The 13,231-nt window shown below is 42.9% G+C and overlaps 1 long non-coding RNA gene across 2 annotated transcripts in view; it reads right to left on the bottom strand.

Moving 5' to 3' along the window:
• The window catches only part of LOC138268160 (uncharacterized), a 58,236-nt gene that overhangs the window by 20,709 nt on the left and 24,296 nt on the right, over positions 1-13,231 (bottom strand). The window lies entirely within an intron of this gene.

The raw sequence follows: 13,231 nt of genomic DNA, 5'->3' as shown, positions 1-13,231 counted from the left end.
AGGTGTCACGCCATGCCTTTGGTTAAAGCAGTGGTGCAAGTTGACAGTGAAAAATGTGAGCTTAGCGTTTCCTTAGAATGGGACGATCAATTTGAGAATTCTAGAGCAGTTGCGAATGGCACTATATGAGTCGGAGCCCCTCCCAAGACCAGCACAGTTTGAGGCATTAGCCGTTTGAGAGCTGGTAGCTAGACAGCAACAGCAAATTAAATTTGAGAGGAGAGTGAGGAAGGTAGAAAAGTCATTATCAGAGGCAAGATGGGATTGGGAGCAGAAGAAATGGAGAGCAGTGACATTGCAGGATGTTAAGTTGTTTCCAGCAATTACACAGGAAGACGAGATGGAAGGAAGGAAAACAGATAGAAAGCCTAATAAGGGTTTGTTTGAGAATAAGGAAGCAAGAAAGTCTGCCATAGTGGAGGAGGGCTCTGATACTGAGGATCTTGTTACACAGATACTGAGAGACAGGCCTCCACCGTAAGAGGTACATGACAATGGTCCAAGTTCCAGTGCTGATCCAACAGCCCCAGCACAGGCAATGGGGACAGTGAGTTCGATACAGGTTAATACTAGTCAGACACAGGGTGTAGTGCAAGGACCTAATGTGTTGACTACTGCAGTAGCGCAGACACATATGCATCCGCCACCGATACAGAGAATCTACCCAGATGTGCCTGTCTTAGAGACGACTTCTAACTCAGTGGTGCCTATAGAGCAAGTGGTTCCAAGACCACTGTTGGCTCACACTGAGCCGACTCCAATTTTGTTACCCAGGTACAACTGCAGGAGATGCTGAGGTTTACGCCAATGACAGGGACACAGTTGGACTTGACACCGATTAAGAATCAGAGCATGGGAGTTACACTTCCACAATGTTCAGGGTCTAGAGAGCCCCAGATGCAATATCGCTGCCAATTACTGTTGGTCCAGCGGTACCATTATTTGCACAGAAGAAACCAGGCGTGAGTGAACAAGGAGAGATGTCTCAGAGTTTAGTGAGGAGGGGACCAAATGAACAAGTGCAGATAGTCTCTTCCATGGTTCAAACCTTTGATGGGTCAAGATCATTGTTAGATCTTAGTCCGCTCGTCGCACTTTCAGATACTGTGAATGAGCTTAGTGCAGGTCAGAGCTTGAAATTACTGACACCGCAGACATCAAATGCAGTGCTACAGCAAGTGTCACCGATGAACGCGAGTAACATCTCGTTACAGGGACTGACAGCTCAGCAGTTGACCGAATGGTTGGACAAGCTGAATACTCCGCAGAATGCTTCCAAGGGAAAAGAGCAGATCAATTGTGTCAGATTGAGTATGGAAGCAAGTGAACTGGTGTAGGAAACAATGGGGGTGAATGGATTAGAGTCCTACACAGAGGCAGAGTTGAGATACTTATGCCCGAGAATTACAAGAGAGGTGAGCAAGGTATATCAGAGATTAGCAGACTTGGCAGAGAACCACAACATAGAAATTGAGAAAACGAAGCATCTGAAGAGGAGTTGCAGGTTAGATTTTGAGGCAAAGGATTTTGAGCACATGAGGTCAGTTGGAATGAAGGCACACTTAATGAATAACCGCAGAGTGCTCAGGTTTGGGGAGCATTAGAGAAGTGGGAAGGTAGATGGGCAAAGAAGAAGGATAAAAGGAAACGAGATTCCTTAGAGGTGCCTGAGAAGGTGCAACAAGGTATGGATACAGTAAAGATTTTACCCATGAGAGAGATCCCAAGGGGACAGTCTGTTCATGTCCCTTGGCACAGGAGCAATATTCTGTCGTTCACAAACGATTATCCAAAGCTGAGGGAAAAAACGGTTGAGTGGTATCCGCAGACAGACAGGTTCGTGAAGCTCTCGAAATGTTTGTGGTAAGACTTGAATACTCTACTGGAAATAGTGGTTCCGGCAGACTTTTGGGTCGAGTGTTAGAGAGCTGTAGATTGGCCGACAAGTGAGCCAGAGAGGAATAAGAGTACAGGGGCACCATCTCCTGAGGTACTGAAACATCACTATAAGATGACTGAATTCCTGAAAAAGAGGATGTTGCCCAAAAATATTGATTGGCAAAGGATTGACAGGACAGTTCAGGAGGTAAAGGAGTTGATACATGCATACTATGAGAGGTTGTTGAAAGCATTTAAGGAGTATAGTGGTAAGGAAGCGATTGACCCGAAAGATAAGCTGCATTTTGTGAACAGGTTTGTGGAGGGACTGAGACCTATGATAGACAGCAAATGCAGATACCTCAAACCCGATGGAGCAGCAACAGATGATGCTTTCTCAGCTGGTCAAAGGTCAGAGACAAGACAGAAGTAGTAATACAGTACACCAATTACCGTTACATAGTGAGGATGAAATAATTAGTGATTAGATGAATGATAGTCTGAATGAAGAGCCATGTGTGCTTACAGCCTCCTTAGAAGTAGATCAGAGAGGACCCTATGTAAAGGGAAAGGTTATGGTCACAAAGTCTCGTTTTTGGTAGACACAGGAGCTACACGCTCTACAGTGAGAAGGGCAGAAGTCCCAAATTTACCCCTTTCGGGTCAAACAGTTCAAATTGTAGGAGTAGCGAATCAACATTTGACAAACCCAATTGCAGATCCAGTGCAAGTTTAGATTGGCAATTTTCAGGACTGCATAATCCGTAGTCTGCGATTTGAGTCCGGTATCTTTACTGGGAAGGGTCTTGCTGTGCAAGAAAAAGTGTTTGATTACTTGTTCAACTGATGGAATTGAAATTCAGACAAATAGTGATGATGAGGAAGACCCAGCCCCAGAGCCCGAGTGTGAAACTACAAACGAGGAGTACCCATTGATTGAATTCTTCCCGATGTTCACAGTGAAAGAACTGCATTCTCATTTGCAGGGGACAGTGCAAGAAAATGTGTGGGATTTGACAGGGAAAGAAGTGGGATTAATCAAAGGAGTGGAACCGATTAAAGTCATCTTAAAGCCGAATGCAGTGTTTTTGCAGCTTCCACTACAATATGCCACAAGATGTCCTGATGAAAGTTGCTCAGATAATTGCAGATTTTGAGAAGCAGGGAGTTCTGAAGCAGGTGTTGAGCAGCCTGTGTAATTCACTGTTAGAAATGGGGTCTTTGGTTGACAGTCAGGTTACCCCCTGTTCAAGCAAGGACCCTCACTCTAGTCAGGGTAAAAGAGAATCACCCTCAGCTAACCCCTGCTTACCCCCTTGGTAGCTTGGCAGAGCAGTAGGCTTAACCTCAGAGCGCTAGGTGTAAAGTATTTGTACCAACACACACAGTAACTCAATGAAAACACTATAAAATGACACAACACCAGTTTAGAAAAATAGGAAATATTTATCTAAACAAAACAAGATCGAAGCGACAAAAATCCGACATACACAAGTCAAGTTATGAATTTTTAGAGATTAAACTCAAAAATAGCGCTTAGAAACAAAAATGCTTCAATGAGATGTTAACACGGCGTCGTGACGGAGTCGTTCCCAACAAGCCGACACCAGCGGCGCCGGACACGGAGTCGTGTAGACCCCCAAGTACAGTACCTTTGGTGAAGAGTGAAAACAAGCCGATGCGCAAAGTCGGTCACGACGTGGTGCGGCGACTTCCACGGAGTCGTGGACTTCAGCGGGGCTGCTGCGGTGTCGGGCCTGCGAAGAGTGTCGCGTTCCAGCGAAGGTCACGGCGTCGGGTGCAGGCGGCGTTACCGGATTCAGCAGCGGCGTCGATCCGGAGTCGTCCGAAGTCGATTTCCTTGGATCTCTACCAGCTTTCCTTTCAAGGGCCCAGGGACTGGATCGGGCACCACTTGTCAGAGCAGGAGTCTCTCCAGAGACTCCAAGTGCTGGCAGAGAGAAGTCTTTGCTGTCCCTGAGACTTCAAACAACAGGAGGCAAGCTCTAAATTCAAGCCCTTGGAGATTTCTTCACAAGATGGAAGGCACACAAAGTCCAGTCTTTGCCCTCTTACTCTGGCAGAAGCAGCACTGCAGGAAAGCTCCACAAAGCACAGTCACAGGCAGGGCAGCACTTCTTCCTCAGCTATCAGCTCTTCTCCAGGCAGAGGTTCCTCTTGGTTCCAGAAATGTTTCTAAAGTCTGTAGATTTGGGTGCCCTTCTTATACCCATTTTAGTCTTTGAAGTCACCTTTCTTCAAAGGGGACTCACACCTACTTGTGAAATCCTGCCTTGCCCAGGCAAGGCCTCAGACACACACCAGGGGGTTGGAGTCTGCATTGTCAGAGGCAGGCACAGAACTTTCAGATGAGAGTGACCACTCCACCCCTCCCTCCTAGCAGAGATGGCTAATCAGGAAAGGCAGGTTACACCCCAGCTCCCTTTGTGTCACTGTCTAGTGTGAGGTGAAAAACAACCCAACTGTCAACTGACCCAGACAGGGAATCCACAAAAACGGCAGAGTCACAGAATGGTTTAAGCAAGAAAATGCTCACTTTCTAAAAGTGGCATTTTCAAACGCACAATCTTAAAATAAACTTTACTAAAATATGTATTTTTAAATTGTGAGTTCAGGGACCCCAAACTCCACATGTCCATCCACTCTCTAGGGGAATCTACACTTTAATCATATTTAAAGGTAGCTCCCATGTTATCCTATGAGAGAGACAGACCTTGCAACAGTGAAAAACGAAGTTGGCAGTATTTCACTGTCAGGACATATAAACCACATTACTATGGTGGTCATTCTAACCCTGGCGGTAAAAACCGCCAGGGCGAATGACTGCGGTAGCACCGCCAACAGGCTGGCGGTGCACCGCTGGGCATTCTGACCTCGGCGGTTCTGCCGCGGTCAGTAGCGGGAAACCGGCGGTCTTCCGCCGGTTTCCCGCTGCCCTGCAGAATCCCCATGGCGGCGGAGGGGGTGCCGCGGGGCCCCTGGGGGCCCCTGCAGTGCCCATGCCAATGGCATGGGCACTGCAGGGGCCCCCGTAAGCGGGCCCCAAAAGGAATTTCAGTGTCTGCTTTGCAGACACTGAAATTCGCGACGGGTGCTACTGCACCCGTCGCACTCCAGCAACTCCGCCGGCTCCATTCGGAGCCGGCTTCATTGTTGCTGGGTCTTTCCCGCTGTGCTGGCGGGCGGCCTTTTGGCGGTCACCCGCCAGCACAGCGGGAAAGCCAGAATGGCCGCCGCGGTCTTGTGACCGCGGTGCGGTCATTTGGCGGTAACCGCATGGCGGGCGGCGACCGCTGCCCGTCGCGGTTAGAATCACCGCCTATATGTCCTACCTTATCCATACACTGCACCCTGCCCTTGGGGCTACCTAGGGTCTACCTTAGGGGTGCCTTACATGTAAGAAAAGGGAAGGAGTGGGTACACTTGCCAAGTCGAATTTACAGTGTAAAAATACACACACAGACACTGCAGTGACAGGTCTGAGACATGATTACAGGGTTACGTGTGTGGGTGGCACAACCAGTGCTGCAGGCCCACTAGTAACATTTGATTTACAGGCCCTGGGCACCTCTAGTGCACTTTACTAGGGACTTAACAGTAAAACAAATATGCCAATCATGGAGAACCAATTAAGTACACATTTTAAACAGGAGCACTTGCACTTTAGCACTGGTTAGCAGTGGTAAAGCGCCCAGAGTAACAAAAACAGTAAAATCAGAGTCCAGCACACATCAACAACCTGGGGAACAGAGGCAAAAAGTTAAGGGAGACCACGCCAAGGATGAAAAGTCTAACATTCACCAATAAAGGGTTTGAAGAAGCCAGGTGGATAGGTCAAAATTGTTCGAGGATTTGAGAAAAATAAATGACATTGTGGTTAAGTGTTGTCCCGTAGTGCCCAACCCAGCTGTAATAATGTTCCAGATTCCGTGTGATGCAGAATGGTTTACAGTGGTTGACCTGTCACAAGCATTCTTTTCTGTGCCTCTACATAAGGATAGTCAATTTCTCTTCAGTTTCAAATTCCTAGATTGTGTCTACTGCTACTGTAGACTTCCTCAAGAGTACACAGAGCCACCATCGTTGTTTAATCAGATCTTGAAAAATAATTTGGAGTCATTAGAATTACCTTTCCAGTCAACTCTGGTGCAGTACATTGATGACTTATTGATTACATCAAGGACAAGTGACGAATGTAAGTACGACTCGATTGCCCTATTGAATCATTTGGGAAAGTATGGTCATAAAGTGTCACCATTGAAGTTGCAGTACTGTCAGAAGGTAGTGAAGTATTTAGGTCACCAGATTGAGAAAGGGTCGAGGAAAATATCAAGAGAAAGGATCACAATGATACTACAGATAAACCCCCGACTTCACAGAGATGTTAGGATGTTTCTGGGAATGGTAGGTTATTGTCACCAGTGGATCCCAAATTTTGCAGAAATTTCAAAACCTTTGCAGAAGCTGACTCAAAGTTGTCACTGACCCCATAGCATTAGATGAAGATCAGATGAAATCGTTCACTGAACAGAGAAAGAGTTTGTGCAGAGCTCCAGCGTTGGGTATGCCTGATTGCACAAAGCCATTCACATTGTTTTGTCATGAGTGTGATGCATGTTCTTTGTTTGTCTTGACTCAGGTCCATGGAGGTGGATACCGCCCAGTAGCATATTTTTCAGCTAACTTGGACCCAGTTGCAGCAGCCTTACCAGGTTGTCTGCGAGCAGTTGCCGCAGTTGGTCAAAGCCTTTCACAGTGTAAAGGAGTGGTGATGGGATATCCCCTAACTGTAATGGTCTCTCACTCGATTGAGATTTTACTGACGAGGACGAAAACCCAATACTTGAGTAGTGCCAGATTGACTAGATATGAGATGAGCATTTTGGGTGCTCAAAATGTGACACTGAAAAGATGTACAGTGCTGAACCCGGCAACTTTACTTCCAAGTGATAGTACCGAAATTGAAAAAGGAGTAAGATGTTGAACATGATTGTCTCGAAGTAACTGAGTTATGCACGAAACCGAGACCTGACATTAGAGATACCAGATTGGAAGAAAATGACCAAATTGTTTTTGTCAATGGTTCGTGTCTGAGAGACAGCACAGGGACACTGAGAGCAGGCTATGCTGTGTGCACAATTACAGGTATCTTAGAAGCTTCCTGGCTTCAAAGAGTGTATTCTGCTCAGGTAGCAGAATTGGCTGCTCTTACTAGGGAGTGCCATGTTTCTGCTCGATTGAGAGTTACTATCTACACAGACAGTCAATACGGATTCGGAATAGATCATGATTTTGGTCAATTGTGGTCACAGAGAGGTTTTCTGACCTCTACTGGGTCACCAGTGAGAAATGATGAAAAAATAAAGGAGTTGTTATACGCAATTCAACTGCCTGAAGAAATTGCCATGGTAAAATGCAGTGCACGTCTAAAGTCACAGGACTAGGTGTCATTAGGGAATGGCTATGCGGATCAAGTCGTAAGGCTTTGCACATTGAAGTGTATATCATTCAAAGACAAGTGGGAATTGTTATCTAATGAAGACACTACATGTACGAGTTTTGCATTAAAAGTGATCGACACATTAGAGGAATTAAACATTTTGCAGAGTAAAGTCGACAAGAAAGAGAAAAGGTCATGGAGCAAAATGAAATGTGTTCAAAGACAGGATGAGCTGTGGGTATCTGAAGAGGGTCAGATGGTATTACCAAATGGTCTGTTGTCTCAGATGGCGCTGTACTATCAAGGTCAGGCACACGTTGGGAAGGATGCCATGGTTCATCTGTTCAAAATTGACTGGTTTAACCCCAAGTTTAGACAAGCAGGCGAGGAAGTATGCCATTGTTGTGTCATTTGTCAGCAATTAAATGTGGGAAAAGGGACAGTGGTAAATTTGAGCCACATTGGAAGAGCAGGAGGTCCATTCAGCAGAACGCAATTGGATTTCATTGAGATGCCAGTATGTGGAGGTTTGAGATATGCATTTGTGATTGTGTGCATTTTTAGTCATTGGATTGAAGCGTACCCTACCAGGAGAAATGATAGCCTCACAGTAGTGAAACTGTTGCTCAGGGAAATGATACCACATTTTGGATTTCCGATCTCTTTAGAATCAGACGGAGGAACACACTTAAATAATGAAGTGATTAAACTGTTATGTGCATCACTGAATATTGAACAGAAGCTGCATTGTAGTAACCGCCCTGAAGCATCAGGACTGGAGGAGCAGATGAATGGTACCTTGAAATCAAGAATTGCAAAAATGTGCGCAGCCACAAATCTGAAATGGCCAGATGCATTGCCTTTGGTGTTGATGTCAATGAGAAATACACCTGACAGGAAGACAGGATTGTCGCCCCACGAGATTCTCATGGGCAGATCAATGAGGTTGCCAGCAGTTCCAGCCAATGCACTTGTCAAGATTACAGATGATATGGTGTTGGATTACTGCAAGGGTCTGGTTGATGTAGTCCGCTCTTTTTCTCAGCAGATAGAGGCCACCACACTGCCACCGATCCATGACCCAGGGCACAACCTCAGTGCGGGCAACTGGGTTGTTGTCCAAAAATATGTTCGCAAGACGTGCTTGGAGCCTCGTTGGAAGGGACCATACCCAGTAGTTCTAACGACTACGACAGCTGTGAAGTGTGCTGAAATTCCGAACTGGATTCACGCGAGTCACACAAAGAATGTGGAATGTCCACTGGATCAAGAAAAAGCATTGTTGACAGTACCAACAACTGTGAGACAAATTAGAACAGGAAAAGGAACAAGGAAGAACTGAAGCTGAGCCTGAGCTCGTTGAGGACGGTTCCATCACCCCTGTGAGAGACAAAGGTAAAAATCTCCAGTAGGGTACTGAAGAACCTATCGCAACTGAACCAGCAGGAGAGCCAAGTACTGAGAAGGCTCTCTCAGAAGCAGATGATTCTGAGAGACAAACAGAGCAAGTGCCAGACCAAGAAGGGGAAGGAGTTGAGCTGGATCAGAGCCAAAGTGATCTGACTCCTCCTGAACCTGTTGCAGGTCCGTCAAGAGAAAACACCACAAAAAAAGAAAAAGATTCAAGTTCAATCCTAAAGAGAATATTAACAGAAGGTACACTAAAAGGAGATAAGTGGCCGAATTTGCAAGTGGAGAAAAGGAAAGAGGTGGTTGTCGAACCAACAATAGAGGAAGAAGTGAATACTACAAGAAAGGAAGAATTCAGTAAAGAAGAGTTGAACAGTGATTGAAAGTTGAAAAGAGAGAATAGCAAGTCAAAGGTACACAGGTCCTGAATGGGCATATGCAACTACAAACAAATGGCAACACGAGTTTATGTCTTTGTTTTGATAGGGAAGTTCAGAGTCAATATTGTGAAGTAACCTGAAGAAGATCAATGAACTGAACTGCTGAAATAATCTGAGAAGTAAAAAGAAAAAAGAGACTGAATGCAAATAACCGGGAAAAGCAATTGATTTGACATTTGAAACCTGATTTTGACAAAGTTGCTAACCTAATTGGACAAGGAGAAGGGTTCCTGGAAGTGAAACTGATCTGCTGAAAGAATTTTTCTATTTTTGATTTTTGATGCACGTTTTCTAAGTTACTTCTGCTTTCTGATTCTTTACAGATCATGGCTGACGTAGATAAGCAAAATAGGGATGTTAGGTGCTGTAAATATATGAGCAATGGGTTGGCAATTATGTGTGGGATATTGTTTATAATGTTGATTGTGGGTATGTCTGTTCTTGATGTGAAAGGGGCCAACCATACTTCTGCTTTTGAGACTACAACACTAACAGCTTTAGAGAAGTTTAAGTTTGACGAAAAGTATTTGCATGACTTTAATAATGTTTAAGGAGAACTTTCTTCTAATGTTTTCTATTGCTTGCTGAACGAGCATGTTGAGACGATGGATGCAAAGGATTGTCTTGTGTGTACGCAGATTCCTTCATCAGTCGAGGAAGGAGACACTTACCATAGTCCATCTTCCATTAACATATGGGATAAGTTGTAGTCTGTTACTAACAAGATTTTATAACCAGGAGTATATTCATTTGTTCCTATTATTAGGTATTTGAGTAGAGTAGCTAAAGATAATAACATAGAATTAGTCAGAGGATTCTTTGAGCCTACACTAACGGTTGGGACCGCTTATGCATATAAAAATAATCTCACGCTTGCTTACACCTTTAGAGAAGAGCTTCTTAGATCACACCGATGACAGAAGAAAGGCAATGAAAGAGAAATTATAAAAAGGCTAAGAGAACAGGACTTATCAAAATGATTATGCTTACACTGCAGTTAAAACACAAGGGAAATTACCTTTAGATTCATTACATGTAGGGAAGTTTTGTATATATAGGCCTAAATCGCGCACTGACACTTTATTTGTGGGTACGAGTGAATGTAGGCATGTGTTTTTGTTTCAGAGGAAATGGACATTTATGTTGAATGGGCAGGACCCTGCAATTCCGGGGATCTAATATTTATGTGGACTAAATGCTGATTACCGTCTTCCAAGAGGATGATATGAAACATGTAATTTGGGGATAGTATTTCCAAAGATTTACCAGTTGGAGGATTTGAAAAAGTTTCCGAAATTGACAGAATTACATCGTAAGAGACAGAGGAGGGAAACCTGTTCTGCAATAGTAGGAGATATATTTGGTGCGGTGATTCCTTTAGTGGGAGTCATCCTGAATTAAATCAAAATTCGAAAGTTGTCTACTACTATGACTAACATGCTGACAAACTTTTCAGGGGCTATGGCTGCGGAAAGAGCTATGACTCTTCAAAATAGTCTTGCTTTAAACATTCTTTTAGCGAAAAATGGTGGAGTCTGTAAAATGATTAACTATAGGCATTGCTGCTCGTATATTCCTAACAGTAATAAAGAGATAAGAGACTTGCTTACTGAGCTGACTAACACAAGTAGTGATTTGAAGGAGTTGAAAGAACCAGGTGTTTGGGAAAAGGTTGGTAAGGGGTCTGCTTCAGTGGGAAATTGGCTTAGTAGTATTTGGAATGGGGTACTTTGGAAAATCATACAGGGAATATTAATTGTAATAGGGTGCTTATCAGGAATGTGGGGGTTATGCAAATTGTCCAAAAGAATCAAATTAAAAAGGTCTAAAAATAATAAGAGGGAAGAAAAGAAAAGGGAAAGAATCTATTGGGAAAATTTGAGAGGAAGACCAAATGTTGAAGAGACAGAATTGTAAAATTGTGGGTGGTAAATTTGGTGTGATAGCATATTTAGTCATCAGAGGAGGGATTGTTAACGCAAATGGCTTAATTAGAAATTATTAATGAGTGTTTATGTATTTTGAGTAATGACTTATGTAGAAAAATGAAATAACATAGAAAATTAATGTGCAAGTTTGAAATTGTGCCCTCGAAGAATGTCCACCAGTGTTCACGAATTGTACTAAAATATGATTAATCCATATGAAATATTGAAAATGTATTGGGCTAGTGTAGTAATATGTCATATTAAGAGTTATGAATTATGTTATTGCTTATTCATTGTAGGCCTTAACTTAGCAAGTGTCTTGGCCCAGTTGCCAGCTCTCATGCAAAAGCTGTATTTCTTAGCATTTAATGAAAAATGCTGAGAGTGAACTAACTGCGAAATGCTCATTGTTTTAATAAAATGCTTAACTGGAGCTTTCTATGGGAACAGACGGACAGGAGATGATGTTTTACAATTTTATCATGTTGTTTGTAATGTGTGCTAGATGTACTTTCCCAGGACACGAACAATGAAGACACGGACTGGAGATGAAAATGCAACAAAATTGATACCTAATGAGCCGGATGATGTGCGCATCGTAAAGCAGACCAATCAATGACATGTGAACTGTGAAATATTAGAATTCATAGATTTGGTAAATGGACCTTATTGGTTAGAGTAATAACGTACGATTAATTGACCAATTGGAAATTAGGGGATGGTTTGGGAAACTTTGATATAACGTGACAGAGGAGACCAGATTCAGATCTGAGGAGATTTTAGGCAGACTTATCCTGATTTTATGAGGCGATATTTGGGAGAAGAGGAGATTTGAAATTCTGTCATTGGGCTCATACTCTCTGACTGAGAGCCTGATACTTTGCTGATCGACTTATGACCTGAGGACGAAGACTGATTCTGCTTGCTGACCCATACCGTGGATAGGTATATATGACAATGACTGAATTGCATTTTTATGCTTTTTCTTTCTAGGTACCAACTGCACTGTCTAGATATGTACCTTTAGGTAGATATTTTTATCCAAATTTGTGTTCAAATTTTTTTTTCATGAAGTCCTACAAACCGATGCTAATCTGAGATTGTTGAGATTACTCACATGACTACTGACAAATTACCTAGACAAAGTGGTTGACGATCTATTTTGCTGAACCTGACGGATGTCATTGTTTTGCTGAATTGGGTTTTACTAATGTTCTGTGTTGATGCACTAGAATATCTTCTCATTCAAGCTTTGATTAGATCATGTCTTCTGCGACTTGCTGATTAACAAGTGTTATTTGGATTGTTTGTTTTGAGTCGATGATTACTATTCATGATTTAGCATTGTTAATAAAAGGGAAATAAACTTACTAAACTTATAATTAAAGGTGTGGTTATTCATGGCTGAAGAGTCATGGTGTGTGAAATTTACTGACTCAATTAATTGTTGATTTGACTAATGGTTATTGATTATTGTGTGTTGATTATTGATTCTGTACGAAACTGTGGTAAGAACACCCTATACGAATCAAAAGGTTCATCGACTTTTACGCGTCCCCTTGTAAGTTTACTTATTAAGGACCGATGCGCTAACACCTATTAGCTAAAATATTCAATGCAGATGTCATCGCATAGAGAAGAATGTCATATGTTTTGCTATTTATTGTTCATACAATGGCCATAATTATCCACTTATTAAGCCCAACTTTTTACCCATGTTTCTCAAGTCTTATGGCTGGTTTTAGACCATATTAAGTACGTATAGAAGAATCACGGGTCTAATATACTCTTACTGCGAGTACACAAGGCTAAATCAACAACTAATCCTATGTGCACAGTAAGCTCTTCATTCATATTCATTCACATCAGATGTTTACCAATTTAAGTCCAAGATAAAGCAAGATTCCAAGCGTCTCAAAGCTCTTTCCCCAAACTCCTCCTCTAGGTTTTTCCTTAAGCTGTCAATTCTCAAAACAAATTGTAAGTCAGGTTGGCATTTGTGAAAATTCCAGAAATATCTTGCAGGACATTCAGATTCTGCTCAAAATCATAGGTCTTGAACTCCATTCTGATCGTCTTACAGTCTGTGTCAATGATGTGGAGACCTGGATAAT

The sequence above is a fragment of the Pleurodeles waltl genome, chromosome 12 (genome assembly GCF_031143425.1).
Source record: "Pleurodeles waltl isolate 20211129_DDA chromosome 12, aPleWal1.hap1.20221129, whole genome shotgun sequence".
In the NCBI taxonomy this organism is placed as follows: Eukaryota; Metazoa; Chordata; class Amphibia; order Caudata; family Salamandridae; genus Pleurodeles; species Pleurodeles waltl.
Note: the sequence above shows the minus strand (reverse complement) of the source record. Positions and strands in the feature narration are given on the sequence as shown.